Here is a 15,327-nt window from a genome sequence, read left to right as displayed (position 1 = left end):
CTGAGTGCTCTGGGGCGGCTGTTGAACCCTTCCGAGGGGCCAGCCTTCGAACCCCTGATCAGTAATGGGCGCGGAGCCCGAGTGCTCTAGGGCGACTGTCGAAACCCTTCCGAGGGGCCAGCCTTCGAACCCCTGATCAGTAGGAGGGCTCGGGGCCCGCTTCCTTCGCCGAGAAGGATCCTTTCCGAAACATCCCCTTTCCCGGTCCCTGTAGCAAGAGAGAGAGAGGGGAGGAGGGAAAGGATACGAATCTAAATAAGGTGGCGCACCTTTTTCGACGCGGTCGTCATGGCGGAGGCGAAACGACGCCCGCCTCGCCTGCCAGAGGTGTCGCTTGCTCTGCTGGTGAGTTAATGCAACGGGACGGGCGAACCACGTGGCGCCCGTTGCGCGTGCGAGCCGTTCGAGGAACGGGACACGGGTGCGTCGTCTTCACGCCGTGGGAGAGGGCTCTCCTGTCGCTTCAGGAGGGGACGTGAGCCTGCAGGCGATTTGACCGCTGCTTCCGCTCGTTTGTCGCTGCAATTACTGCCGGCCCACTTTTGGCCATGCCAACCGTCGTGCCTACCCCCGCGGCTGACTGACCCATGGCTGTCGCCTTTAATTGGCACTATTGGGTGATGCGCAGGGCTGCCTTGAGTCGCGGTACTGGTTCCGCAGTCGAGGAGGCGCGACATTCGGCGCAAGTGGCGGTGCGGCTCTTTGCACGTCGTAACCGGCGCACCGGTTACATGACATGCTGGCCTGCTTCCTTTGCGCTGGTCCACCAGATGTGGTCGAAGCCGAAAGGGCGCACAGTTGCGGTGCGGTTGGATGACTGTCGCGTGGCAGTCCACCCTTTTGGCCACCGGTTTCTGCGAAGATGGGAGAGCGCCTGTAACCACGGGGCGGTTGCATGCCTCGCGTGCGGCGGTTCACCTTCTTTGTGCTTCGGATCAGCTCGTATGACGTGTGGGACCCAGCCCCCGTGTCTTAGGGGGAGAACCCTGGAGTATGTCAATGGATACTTTGCCCGTGACGCTAAGGGGTGCAAGTGAGGAGGTCTGCCTATAAAAGGGGATCGATCCCTCGGGCAGTGGCGCATTGCGCCCTTCCACCTTTCGAGCCCCGGATGGGGTGTACCGGCGTCGCCTTCTTCTTGCCGTCGTTGGAGGAGCACGTCCTTGTGGGGGTTGGCACCCTTCAGCCACCGCTCGGCTTCAAGGATTTTCGTCGTGCAACCCGGCCGCATTCCCTCACCAATGGTTAGTTTGGTGGGGAGAAGCAAGCCGGGCTGCGACCTCCGCCCCGCCCTCAGCTTCAAGGATCTTCGTCATCCTTGCTGAGGCGGAGGGTGAGCCGAGTCAGGGCCTGCCTATGCGTAGGTAGCAGCCCGCTCCTTCCCTCAGTGATCTGGGGAGAAGGGCGTTCGCCGCCTGTGGCGCTAGGCAGCTGCCACGCGCTTGGCTCCCTGGCACGAGCGGCTCTGGCGCTGCTTCCGGTGTTGCCCCCCACCGCCGGTCCTCACACCCGGCGGGTGCGCTTTTGGAGCGGACGCCGTACGCCGGTGCGGTGTTGGTGGGCAGGTGGCCGTCGGCGCTGAGGTGGTGGCAGCAAGAGAAGGTTTCTCCGCCAACGAGACCGTCGGCGCCATCTGCGGCCGGACCCCCGACTCTTTGGCTTTGATGGCTTGTCCTCGCCCCTCGAGTGGAGACGTGGGCGAGGGCCTCGTCACAGCAGCGTCTGCCATGAGGTCATCGCTGCTGCTGTTTAGCTGCCCGAAGCGGGGGTCGTCGTCGCTGCTGGTGTAGTGGTCGCCAGCGAGCCACCTAGAGTTTGTTGTCCCGCAGGCCCTCTGGTGTGGAGGTTGTTCATACCCGCGGGAGTGGAACCGGAGTCCCGTTTGTAAGGGGATATACTGGTTTTTTGCCTGAGCAAAATGTAAACGCTTCAAGGACTTAGACATTTGTCGTGGGTTGGGAGAACCGCCGAGGGTTCTGCCGACGTCTAAGTCTGTGTAGCATAGTTACCCCAAGTATATGTGTTTGTTCTTTGTGGCTGTCAAGGCCTAAACATTTGGGTATTCGAGTATAAAGCTGTGTTTCTTCCTCATTTCGAGCACTAGGACTTGCCTGTCGGTGGCCGATCCACTTAACCGAGTGTGAGTTGCTTTTCGCGGAAGGTGACGAGTGAGGTATCCGTATCCCGTAGGTGTAGGAGTCCCTCGGCTCAGTCGGCCTTGCCACTCTAGGCCTCTCTTGCTCAGTTTTTAGAACCCTCGGCTACTCTGCGATGAGCCGAAGCCAGAGGCAGTGGTGTTGGCGTGGACGGAGGCGGAGTCGGCTCGAAAAGAGACTCCATCGGCCTAGGAGCTGGTGGCTTCCCAGGCCGAGGAAGATGTGGCAGCAGCAGCTGGAGCTTGGCCAAGACATCCACTGGCGCGGTGCTGGCGTCCTCCCTTGGGTGGAGGTCCTTTCACCCGGGTCGCCGTCCGAGGTCGGGCCAGGTTCCGCCGAGGGTGGAAACAACGCCGAGGGTGCTGCTGCTCCCCCTGCCGATGCCTGAACCTGCAGGAACAGTTTGTCTGTAGCATGCACATGTTTTTCACGGCCGCTGAGGCCTAAACACTTTATCGTCATGTTAAAGAGCTGCGTTTTCTTTCCTCTCGTTTCGAGCATCACGACTTGTCTGTCAATAGCAGAATCGTTTATCCAAGCGAGAGTTACTTTTCGCGGAAGGTGATGAGTGAGGTATCCGTATCCCGGAGGCGTAGGAGTTCCTCGACTCGGTCAGCCTTGCCGCTTACGTGCACTCTCATTTGGTCATAGGATTCCGTTATTGATACAGTCGAGAAGGCACAAAAGTCGTTTTCTACCCGAGTGTTTGGACTTGTTCGGTAGCAGGATCGCTTATTGAAAGGGAAATAGGCTTACACCTTTTTCTAATTGATTTTGGTGGTTGAATTGCCCAACACAAATAATTGGACTAACTAGTTTGCTCTAGAATAAATGTTCTATAGGTGCCAAAGGTTCACATCAAACCAATATAAAGTCAAAAGAAAGGGCTAAAAAGAAAGGAGCAAAGGAAACCAAAGTGCTCCCTGGTCTGGCGCACTGGACTGTCCGGTGCACCAGGGAAGATCGACTTCAAACTCTTCACCTTCAAGTTTCCCAGGCGCACCTCCGCTATAATTCACCGGACTGTCCGGTGTGCCACCGGACTGTCCGGTGCACCAGCAGAGCAACGGTCATCTGCGCAACGGTCGACTCTGCAAAGTAAACAGTGCAAATCAGATGTCAGAGCAGTCGGTCAGAGGGGCACCGGACTGTCCTGTGTCGCACCGGACTGTCCGGTGCCACATGAGGACAAAGCCTCCAACGGTCGACCAGCTCCAAGACCTAACGTCTGGATGACGTGGCGGTGCACCGGACACTGTCCGGTGGCGCACCGGACTGTCCGGTGCGCCCATCACCAGCAGCCTTCTCCAACGGCTACATTTTGGATGGTGGCTATAAATACCACCCCAACCATCCACTTCAAGGGGGGGGGGAGCCCAAGCAACATTCCAAGTCATCTAGTTGACATACTCAAGCCCTCCCAACCACTCCTATTCATTGATCCATCCTATACACGAGATCTAGACCACTACAACCAACACAAGTGCCACAAAAGATAGAGCAAGCAAGAGAGAGCTACTCATTTGAGTTTAGCACTAGTGCCTTGTGAGATTCATTGAGAGATAGTGTGTGCTACTTCTTTGTGTTCATTTGTGCGTGGAGTTTTGACTCCCATTGAACTTCCTCCAAAGTTTTGGAGGCTTGTAAAGCTAGCAAGAGACACCAAAGAGTGTGGTGATCCTTGTGGGGTCTTAAGTGATCCTTGAGAAGAAGAAGAGCTCTCCGGTCTTTGTTGATCGGTGGAGAAAGAGGGAAAGGGTTGAAAGAGACCCGTCCTTAGTGGACTCCTCAACGGGGACTAGGCCTTCGAGGGCCGAACCTCGGTAAAACAAATCACCCGTGTCTTGTGTGCTTATTGCTTGTGATTTGTTTGTTCTTTCCCTTTCTAAGTTTTTCTTGCACTATTCCTTGCTAATACTATTTGGTGTTGCTTTAAGTTAAATTCTCATTTAGTGAAGCAACACCTTGCAAGAAAGAACTTGTGCTATTGCTCTTCTTATCTAAGCCCTCTTGCTTTATTCTCATAGACTTATAAGTTGTATTGATTTATCAATTCCGCATTATTTGAAAGCAATAATCTTTTCAAGCAAGGACTTAGTTTTTATACTCCGATAATTGTATATCTTGTTCTAACCACTAATCAAGGGATCTAGTTGGGGGATAAAGCTTTAATTTTCAGGTTTTTCCTATTCACCCCCCTCTAGGCGACTTTCAATTGGTATTAGAGCCAGGCACTTCATCTTGAGTCTAACAACTCGAAGTGATGGCTCGTAGAAGATCCCAAAAGAACAAGAAGACCCAGGAGATCAAGGAGGTAACTCTTGAGATATTACTTCTTGGTTGTTCTAATTATGTTTCATGGTCTACTAGGGTGATAAATGCTTTTAGAACCATTGATCCACAATTAGAACAAATTTTAGACAAGATTATCATTCCTTCTAACTATGCTAGAGAAAATACCTTCGAAGAAGATTTAAGATGTATACGCTTAAACTATCAAGCTTATGACATCTTAAGTAAATCCCTTAGCAAAGAAGATTATCATGCCTTCATAATAAAATATGATAAACCTATTTGTGATGTGCATGATATTTGGACTAGAATTAAAAGCAAATTTGATGAGTCCAAACATGATAGTTCATTTTGTGCTTCTACTTCCTTTGGTATTTGTGATACTAACCCTTGCAAGGAAGAAGAAGAAAATGACCGATGGAGATCAAACGATGAATCCACCTCTCCAAGAGGTTTGTCTTCCCATTTCGATTCCCACATATGTTGTGTGGCTAATGAAAATGATAGCGGAAGCACAAACGAGGATGAGGAGGAAGAAAGAAGCTTTGTGCAACTCTACGCTCATCTAAGCCAAGAAGATAAGGCGGTCATGCTCAAACTTCTAGAAAGAGCGAGAGAGCAAAGTGAAGCTCGTCAAAGGATAGAAAATGTTCTCTCCATGAAAATGCTACACTTTGATGAGTTGACTAAAGAACATGAAGAGCTAAAGTGCTCTCATGTTGATTTAGTCCAAAGGTATGAAACTATTTCAATTGAGCAAGATAACGCTTGTATCGCTCAATTAGTAAATAGGAATGCCTTGCTTAAGGACCAAGTAGAAAAGCTAAAAGATGAAAATCTAGCTTTTCAAGAAAAATATGATATGCTTCTATGTTCTCATGAAAATCTTATGGATGATCATATCATCTTAGATATTACTCATGAGGTTGTGATAGAAAACTTAAAATCCCAACAACCTCACTCATGCACATGTATTTAAATTGAAACTACATTACCATGTGCTAATGCTTGTTGTCCGTCGACAAGCAAATCTTCCTTTGAGCTAGAATTTGCAGGAACGAAAAATGATACATATCAAGAGCTCAAAGAAGAAAATGAGAGGCTAAAAATGGGCTTGACACAACTTAAAGGGAAGTGCATTGCTCAACCTTCTCAAGATAACCGTGATCACATGGTGAAGAAGCTTGAGACGGGAACAACCGTGGCATGCACTAAATCCCTTGAAGAAAATGTCAAGGACTTGAGGATTGCCAAGAGGAAGGAACAAAAGAAGAAAACCAATACCTCTTCCAAAAGCCTCAACCACGCCTCCATAAAAGGTAACATCCAAGGTAATAATCAAGTCACACTTCACACTAAGAGAAGTAAGAAGTGTAGTGAATGCTTTGAAAAGGGGCACTCGATTAGGTCATGTCCCTATACTAAAAATGACTTGATTATTAACAAGGATGATAAACTTTGTTTTAAATGCTCAAAGAAGGGACACTTAATTAGATCTTGTCCCTATTTAAAACAAAAAGGCATTATGTTAGAAAAGAAAATATTCACTAACCATGTAGCAAGCAAGAAACAAGGAAAGAAGAAATCTTCAAGACTTGAAGATCGCCTATGCTACATATGCCGAAAGAAGGGACATCAATGCAAGGATTGTCCCATTGGCAACAATCCCACTCCTAGCTTGTCAATTATTTCTCATATAACTAGGCAACCCAAAATTGCAACTTGTGCTAGAAAGGTAATGAGTTTACCTAGTGCTAACACAAAGGACGTTTGGGTTCCTAGATCTTTGTTGACTAACCTTGATGGACCCATCAAGAGATGGGTACCAAAATATGTTTGACAAGCTTTGCAGGAGAAGGAGATGATATGAAGCTTTGGGATGCTTAAGAGAGTCCATTCAATTCTTATTAACTCAAGCTATCAATCTTCAATACATATCCAAGACTAACCCAAAGCTATTTCAATTTATTATATCTAAAATTCATATCATCTCAGGGAAGATATTGATGTTGTAGGAAATAAAGAATTATCATGTGCGAAAAATCAAGGCCTACAACATGGAGGAAAGTCAAAGGATGGTAACTTCTATGCTTTTAAGTACAAGTAATCTTAAAGGATTATTTATGCTTATTTTATGAGTTAAAATTAAGCATAACATCATCTGGATAATCTAGTTCATGCTATGAAGTTTCCATGTTTTAGTAATCTAGCTTTTCATTCCTTATAAAAAATGATTCCAAAAATGGAAACTAGTGCTTGTGTTACTAACAAAGTATCTCTTGAGCCTACTTAAGAATATCTACAAAAGAGAAAGTGCACAAGCCTCATGGGTTGCTCTTCACTCAAAGGAAGAAAGGTAAAAGCAAAGGTATGGGAACTCATCTTCTTAATCAAATTTAGTTCCCATCTCAATGGCTATTTAATCTAAATTATCATATTCTACCCATGTGAGGAATAGATTCTTTATTGGACCTAAATCAGCTAGACGTGCATTCAATCTCATTCTTTTAAATGCTCATGTCCATTAGGATCTAAGTCATGCCTTTGCGACATATATATATATGTTATCATATTGATTTGCTTCCAAGTAATGATTACTAAATTCAATATGATGAAGTAAAATTTCCAATGATCGATTAAAATGCTTAAAAAGTGCATATTCCTCTTTCTCAAATGAAATGCACTAATGTTAAGGTTTTTACTTCATGTCTGTGTGACTTATGAATGATGAATTGTTTATATTTCCTATCTAAAGAGATCATCCTTCATCATATACTCCCTTGTGCTATTAACATCTTTCTTAAGTATTTTCAATAAGTTTGAAAGGAAAAAGAAACAACTACAAATGGAGGACTCTCAAATGAAAGGGGAGGACATCAAGAACAACAACTTGGATAATAAGATCTACAAAACAATCAATGGTGTGGTTGTGAGTATTCTAAATCCTTTCATAATGAGAATACTAGGCTTAAGTTGTTTATTGCAAATTTAATGAGCCTTGATCAAAATGTATAATGCTTCTCCCTATTTGTCTTTAAAGTAAATGCATCCATTCAATTCATTCAAATACCTGATGCATATCTTTAGGGGGAGCCTCTGTCTATATCTTGATGAGACTATCACTTTATCTTAGTTATTTCATATAGTCTCTTGCATGAGAATGAGTTTCTCATGAAGTATGCTACTATTTTTTTCAATTCTTATCTTTCACTCCAAAGTAGCATATTTGCTGGATTCTCCTACTCTAAGCTTATCTGATAATCTAATGTGTATGTTGTTCTTTTGATCACATCTGTTATTTGTTTGATCATTGAATGACTTCAATTAACAACCATGCTTCTTAGTGCCGTATATACTATTTTTTTAAATTTAATCGATATCTCTCTTGATGTGCTCTAAGTTGAAAGGAGAATTCATGATATATTTATGCAATTGGTGATCCACTTAATATATGCTAACAATGACTTGGAGAAGGATCACTAGTTGTAGAACTCTCTCTTGTGCCAAATATTTTCATATATTGTCTTGAGTATAGGTCTTAAGCAGCTAAGACAAAGGACAAAGCACAATGAAGAGATCGTCTCTATGTGAAGGTACAAAACGGTAAAACTACTTCCATTCATTTACATATGTACCTAAATCTTCCTTTTCTATACATTCTTTGCATACCTTGTATAAAAGGAAGAGAAAGCATGTCCATGCATTAACCCTACTTCATACCTAGTTTAACTTCTCAAAATCTCACTCATGCATTAATGTATCTGTGTTAAAACTAGATGAAGTGGTTCTATTGTCAAAGAGCTTAAACCTTAACCTTGTAACGAGGATAAGCTGCCTTTGTTCCAAAGGTGGATGGTCCTTAAGTCTCTTTGAAATCCTTAAGGGTAAATGCTTGAGACGTTTATAACATGCTTCCATAAGTGCATAAACTGTCATGAGCATCACACTTATACTATGACACAATGCACTACACATTCTGTATGATATAGATATGTTCTCATTAACCTAATTATGTGCAATTGGCATTTAAGGCCAAAATATGTGTTCATCTCCATGCACATATTTAGGGGGAGCAATCTATGTTATATAGAACTATGATCATGCTTAATTTGACATATCCTTTGATCATATCTCTTTTATGTCTATGACTAATGTGTTTTCAAGTGTATTCTCATGCTTAGTCATAGAATTGAAAGGGAAATAGAGTATTCGGCAAAGACGACGCTTTCACTCAACTCCATCGGTATTATCCACTCCTTGCCGGTATTCCGCATAGTTCTCCACTTTGGTATAATCTTCACTCATATTTATTTGCTTGCCATTGGGGAGAAATTAAAAAGGGCTTATATTTCACTCAAGCATCCGTTTTTGGCGATTCATGCCAAAGGGGGAGAGAGTGTTAGCCCAAAGCAAAAGGACCGCACCACCACCAATTTCAAAAAATGTAGTCTTTTAATTGGTGTTAAAAGAAGTTTTTCAATTGGTATTTTATTTTGATATAATTTCAAATTGGTATACCCTCTTCAAAATTAATATCTAAAACCCTCTTGAACACTAAGAGGAGGATTTCATTAAGGGGGAGTTTTGTTTAGTCAAAGGAAAAGCATTTGAAATAGGGGGAGAAAATCTCAAAACTTGAAAATGCTTCTCAAAATCTTATTCATTTACCTTTGACTATTTGCAAAAGGACTTTGAAAAGAATTTACAAAGAATTTGCAAAAACAAAACTAGTGGTGCAAGCGTGGTCCAAAGTTTTAAACAACAAGAAGAAAAACATTCATGCATATCTAGTGGTGCAAGCGGGGGCGCGGTTAGGCTTAACCTAATTTGCCACCAGCAAACGAGCAGCCGCCGCTCACCTCTCGGCCTCGCCAAGCCGCCGTCGCGAACCTAGCAGTTCGGTACGCGGCGCTTCCTCCCTGTACGTGTGGATACCTCGGAGGTGCTGCATCTGGAGCACTAGGATGAACCGTGCGAGGACGTGAAGGACGCCAACGACTGCACGGCACTGCTCGACACGTTCGTCTACATCGAGACGTCTTCCGTTGCTCTGCGCGTCTAGTGGTAATTCCATGACCTATAACCGCAGTAGTTCTTGGTATTATGGGGTTGAAAATTTTGTTTTGCGCTAGCGTAGCCTCCCCGTAATCCTTCAGTGGTATCAGAGGCAGGTTCTGCGTAGTTTTAGGTCTGGATCTAGGTTCATGAGATGGATCTACTTGATGCACGGTTTGATTAGATCAATTGGTTAGAAAGGGTTGAAGTAGATTACATCGGATATGACTGAAGAGATTAGTTCTTCCTTCTCTGTTATGTGCGCAACTTGCCCCTACCGGCTGGAATCACCATCAGGGCTAATTGCGTACACAACCAGCAGATTGACATAACAGATCGACGTCATGAGTGTAATCTTCTTCGGGTCGAAAGTCTTGGATTTGGGTTGATTTGATCAACCGCATGAGATTTTCAGTGGAATTTCCATACATACGATGCATGGAATTTCCATACATACGATGCATGGGACCGCCGTGGCTATCTGCTGTAGTGGCGAACATATAGAAACGTGTTTGTCTAACCTGTTTTTGCAGGACATCTTGTGATTGGTATGGCTATTGTGTGTATATGATGCATATTAATGAATTATTCATGACCTGCGTGTCGTGACCAGGGCAATACGACTGGAGCCACATGTATTGTCCAAATTTAATGTAATGACCTGCGTGTCAACATGTGATGATCCAAAGCGTATATGTAATTTGTTTACCAGCATACGTTAGATAGGTCTTGAAGGACTCATCACCTAAAGGATGGCATACCTATATCATGGAGATGGAGATCATCGTGATGGACAGATTATTGGAGATGGGGATCACCATGTGACAGCAAGCCATACCAAATCACAACTGTTGTGTGAATGCCATTCTTAATGTTCTACTTGTTCATATTGCATATATGTCCTTGCGTGCGATGATATAAGTAGGACGATCCCTCATAAACGTTTAAGCTTAAATGCCTCTCCAAACCTTGCACTATCATAAGTCTTGTACAATTGGTGGTGGGTCTATGAAATTAGGGTGCCACCAGTTTTCCTTGACTAGATAGGTTTGTATCGGATACGAACTGCAGAAAGGGTTGGTTAACTTAAACAAAGTCAGCTTAATGGTTAAGGACTTTGGGGCATAAGGTTGGGAGCCGAGACATAGAGATGTCACCCAACAACAGAAGTCATATATATGATATGATTAACAAGGAGTTGCTTATCGATCTACCTTGTCTTCTAGCGGTGATGCTAAAGCTCACTAGTAGACTTGTTAGTTGTGGGTTCTGAATCACTAAGTATCAATCGAGGGATATTGATTTTAGTGGGAGTAGACTATTAAATGTTTAATATGATTTACTTTGTCATGGATATTTTTGTCTTAGTATTTTGCATTATTTTGTTGTAGATAAATGGCACCTAGCACACCAACATTTACTTTGCGATCAATTCTTGAAAAGGATAAGTTAAATGGAACAAACTATATGGATTGGATCCATAACCTGAGAATTGTTCTCAGGGCTGAAAAAAAGGAAGACGTTCTAGACACCCCACTGCCAGAGGATCCTGGTGAAAATGCAACTGCTGCAGCTAAAACCGCTTACAAGAAAGCAATGGATGCTAATCTTGAAGTGAGTTGCCTAATGCTTGCTTGCATGGAGCCTGAGCTACAGATGCAGTTTGAGACAAACCATGAGGTGCATGATATGATCGTGGCGCTCAAGGATATGTTCCAGACTCAGGCTAGGACTGAAAGGTTCAATGTGTCCAAAGCCTTTCTAGAATGCAAGCTAGCAGAAGGCGCAGCAGTTGGGCCACACATAATCAAAATGGTTGGTTACAGTCAGTGGTTGGAGAAGCTAGGCTTCCCAATAAGCCAAGAGTTGGCCACTGACTTCATTTTGGCATCTCTTCCTCCCAGCTATGGAAACTTCATCACGAACTACCATATGCATGGGGCGGAGAGGGGCCTCAATGAACTATGTGGCATGCTGAAAACAACAGAGGGGGACATAAAGAAAAGCACTGGCAGCAGCGGCCATGTGATGGCGGTCCAAAACAAACCCAACTTTAAGAAGAAGGGTAAATCTCAAAAGAAGAAGGGCAAGGCAAAGGATACAGTATCCAAGCCAAATCAAAAGCCCAAGGCTGGACCAGGTGCAGATGCAGAGTGCTTTTATTGCAAAGAACTTGGTCACTGGAAAAGGAATTGGAAGCAGTACTTGGCTTCTATTAAGGATCGCGGCGGTAAGGTACAGCCGCAGCAGGTACACTTGCTATTCACATTACAGAAATTTTTCTTGCTGATTCTTATATTAATTCTTGGGTATTTGATACCGGATCGGTTGCCCATATTTGCAATTCGATGCAGGGAATGATAAGAAGTAGTAGCGTGAAAAGAGGAGAAGTTGATTTCCGGGTAGGCAATAATGCAAGAGTTGCTGCGTTGACCGTCGGGACGATGCAACTCCACCTCCCATCAGGATTTATTTTGGAGTTAAATAATTGTTATCTAGTTCCTAGTATGAGTCGAAACATTATGTCTCCTTCATGTTTGATGAAGGATGGTTATTCATTTGCGAGTGAAAACAATGGTTGTGTGATCTCTAAGAATGGCATGTTTGTGGCTTTTGCATCCATTATGAATGGGTTATTCATTTTAAATCTTGATGATGCACATATCTGTAATATTAGTGCTAAAAGGCCTCGACCTAATGATTTAAGTCCTACCTACATGTGGCACTATCGTTTGGGTCATATAAGTGAGAATCGCATGAAGAAGCTTCATTCTGATGGGCTTTTAACTTCGTTTGATTTTGAATCATACGAGACATGTGAAGCTTGCTTACTTGGTAAGATGACCAAGGCGCCTTTCACGGGTTTATCGGAGAGGACATTAGATTTATTGGAACTCATACATACTGATGTGTGCGGACCATTGAGTACGACAGCTAGGGGAGGATTCCAATACTTCATAACCTTCACTGATGATTTTAGTAGATATAGGTATGTCTACTTAATGAAACACAAGTCTGAATCCTTAGAAAAGTTCAAAGAGTTTCAGAATGAAGTAGAAAATCAGCGTGGCAAGAAAATTAAAGCACTGCGATCAGATCGTGGAGGTGAATATTTGAGTCATGAGTTTAGGAATCATCTAAAGAGTTGTGGAATTGTTCCATAGCTTACGCCGCCTGGAACGCCTCAGAGGAATGGCGTGTCTAAGCGACGTAATCGGACTTTATTAGGTATGGTTCGATCAATGATGAGCCAGTCAGACCTACCTTTGTCGTTTTGAGGATACGCTCTAGAAACAACATCTTTCACACTAAATAGGGTACCGTCTAAGTCCGTAGTTAAGACACCATATGAGATGTGGACTGGGAAGACTCCCAGTTTGTCTTTTCTGAAGATTTGGGGTTGTGAGGTTTACGTCAAGCGACTTCAGTCAGATAAACTCACTCCAAAATCGGACAAGTGCATGTTCGTGGGATATCCAAAGGAAACTTTAGGATATTACTTTTACCACCGGTCAGAGGGCAAAGTGTTTTTCGCCCGGAACGGTGTGTTCTTAGAGAAAGAGTTTCTCAAAAGAGAGAAAAGTAAACAAAAGGTGTATCTTGAAGAAGTTCAGGATGAGCCAGTGGGACAAGATTCAACAAGTGATGCTAATGTAGCAGAACAAGTTGAGACGTCTATGGCAAGAGAATCACCACCACAAGCACGAAGGTCAGCAAGGCTTCGCGAGGCACGAGGAGAAGTGCTATTGTTGGGCAATGGGGAAGTGTTGTTGTTAGACAACGATGAACCTGCAACATATTCAGAAGCGATGATGGACCCAGATTCCGAGAAATGGCATGTCGCCATGAGATCCGAGATAGATTCCATGGGAGAAAATCAAGTTTGGAACTTGGTTGACCCGCCTGATGGTGTTAGACCTATAGAATGCAAATGGCTCTATAAGAAGAAGAAAGACATGGATGGAAATGTTCACATCTATAAGGCTCGACTTGTTGCAAAGGGTTTTCGACAAGTTCAAGGAGTTGACTATGACGAGACATTCTCGCCAGTAGCGATGCTTAAATCTATTCGGATCATTCTAGCTATTGCCGCATATTTCGATTATGAGATTTGGCAGATGGATGTCAAAACAGCTTTCCTTAATGGAAACCTAGATGAGGACGTGTATATGATACAGCCCGAGGGTTTTGTCGATCCGATCAATGCTGGAAAGATATGCAAACTTCAGAAATCCATTTATGGGTTGAAGCAAGCATCTCAGAGTTGGAACATTCGTTTTGATGAAGTGATCAAAGGGCTTGGTTTTCATCAGAATGAAGAAGAAGCTTGTGTTTACAAGAAGGAAAGTGGGAGCGCTGTTGTATTTCTGATCTTGTATGTGGATGACATATTATTGATTGGGAATGACATTCCTATGCTGGAGTCCGTCAAGGCCTCACTGAAAAAGAGTTTTTCTATGAAGGACTTAGGGGAAGCAGCATATATTTTGGGCATAAGGATCTATAGAGATAGGTCTAAGAGGCTTATAGGATTAAGTCAAGATACGTACATTGACAAGGTTTTGAAACGGTTCAACATGGAACAGTCCAAGAAAGGGTTCATACCTATGTCACATGGTAAACACCTTAGCCAGATGCAATGTCCTGCGACGGCTAATGAGCGGGAGCGCATGAGTAAGGTACCATACGCCTCAGCAATTGGATCAATCATGTATGCCATGATAAGTACACGCCCAGATGTTTCATACGCTATAAGTGCTACGAGTAGGTACCAGGCTGATCCAGGTGAGGATCACTGGACAGCGGTAAAAGGCATTCTTAAGTACTTAAGAAGGACTAAAGATATGTTCCTGGTATATGGGGGTAAGGAGGAGCTCGTTGTAACTGGTTACACCGATGCTAGCTTCCAAACTGACCCAGACGAGTTAAAATCGCAATCAGGTTTTGTGTTCACAATAAATGGTGGTGCTGTTAGTTGGAAGAGTTCCAAACAGGAGACTGTGACTGATTCTACAACAGAAGCCGAGTACATTGCAGCTTCTGAATCTGCGAAGGAAGGTGTTTGGATAAGGAAGTTCCTCATCGAGCTTGGTGTGTTTCCTAATGCTTCTAGTCCATTGAATCTCTACTGTGACAACAATGGGGCTATTGCGCAAGCTAAGGAGCCAAGGAACCACCAGAAAAACAAACACGTACTGCGGAAGTTTCACCTCATACGGGAATTCATTAGGCGGGGTGAGATAAAGATATGCAAAATACATACGGATTTGAATGTTGCTGATCCTTTGACAAAACCTCTTCCACAACCTAAGCATGAGGCACACATGAGATCTATGGGTATTAGATATCTTCTAGATTAACTCTAGTGCAAGTGGGAGACTGTTAGAAATATGCCCTAGAGATAATCATAGAGATGAGCATATTTCTTTGTATCCATGATATATATATTGCTTAATTGAATATCCATGGAAGGCACCTTGTATTTATTAGCAATTATGTGAATTGTTTGTGAGATTCTTTACTTATATGGTTATTCTAAATGATGTCCCTAGTCAGAGTCGATGACTAGCACATGTATTAGTTGATGACTACATTTCACAAGTCATGAACATGGAGATGTTAAACTAATAATGTGGGCGCAAGTATGACATGAGGCTGGACCGACCCAACGTGAGATATTGTAATATAGTTCTCTTTTTGCAACATGAATACTGTATCCTTAGACCTGAGATTGTCGCATGTTCTCAAGATGTGAATTGACTTACTTAGAGACTATCAAACGCTATTCCGTAACTGGGTAGTTATAAAGGTAGTTTTGGGTTTG

The sequence above is a fragment of the Zea mays genome, chromosome 1, assembly GCF_902167145.1.
Source record: "Zea mays cultivar B73 chromosome 1, Zm-B73-REFERENCE-NAM-5.0, whole genome shotgun sequence".
In the NCBI taxonomy this organism is placed as follows: domain Eukaryota; kingdom Viridiplantae; phylum Streptophyta; class Magnoliopsida; order Poales; family Poaceae; genus Zea; species Zea mays.
This window is presented reverse-complemented; position numbering follows the sequence as displayed.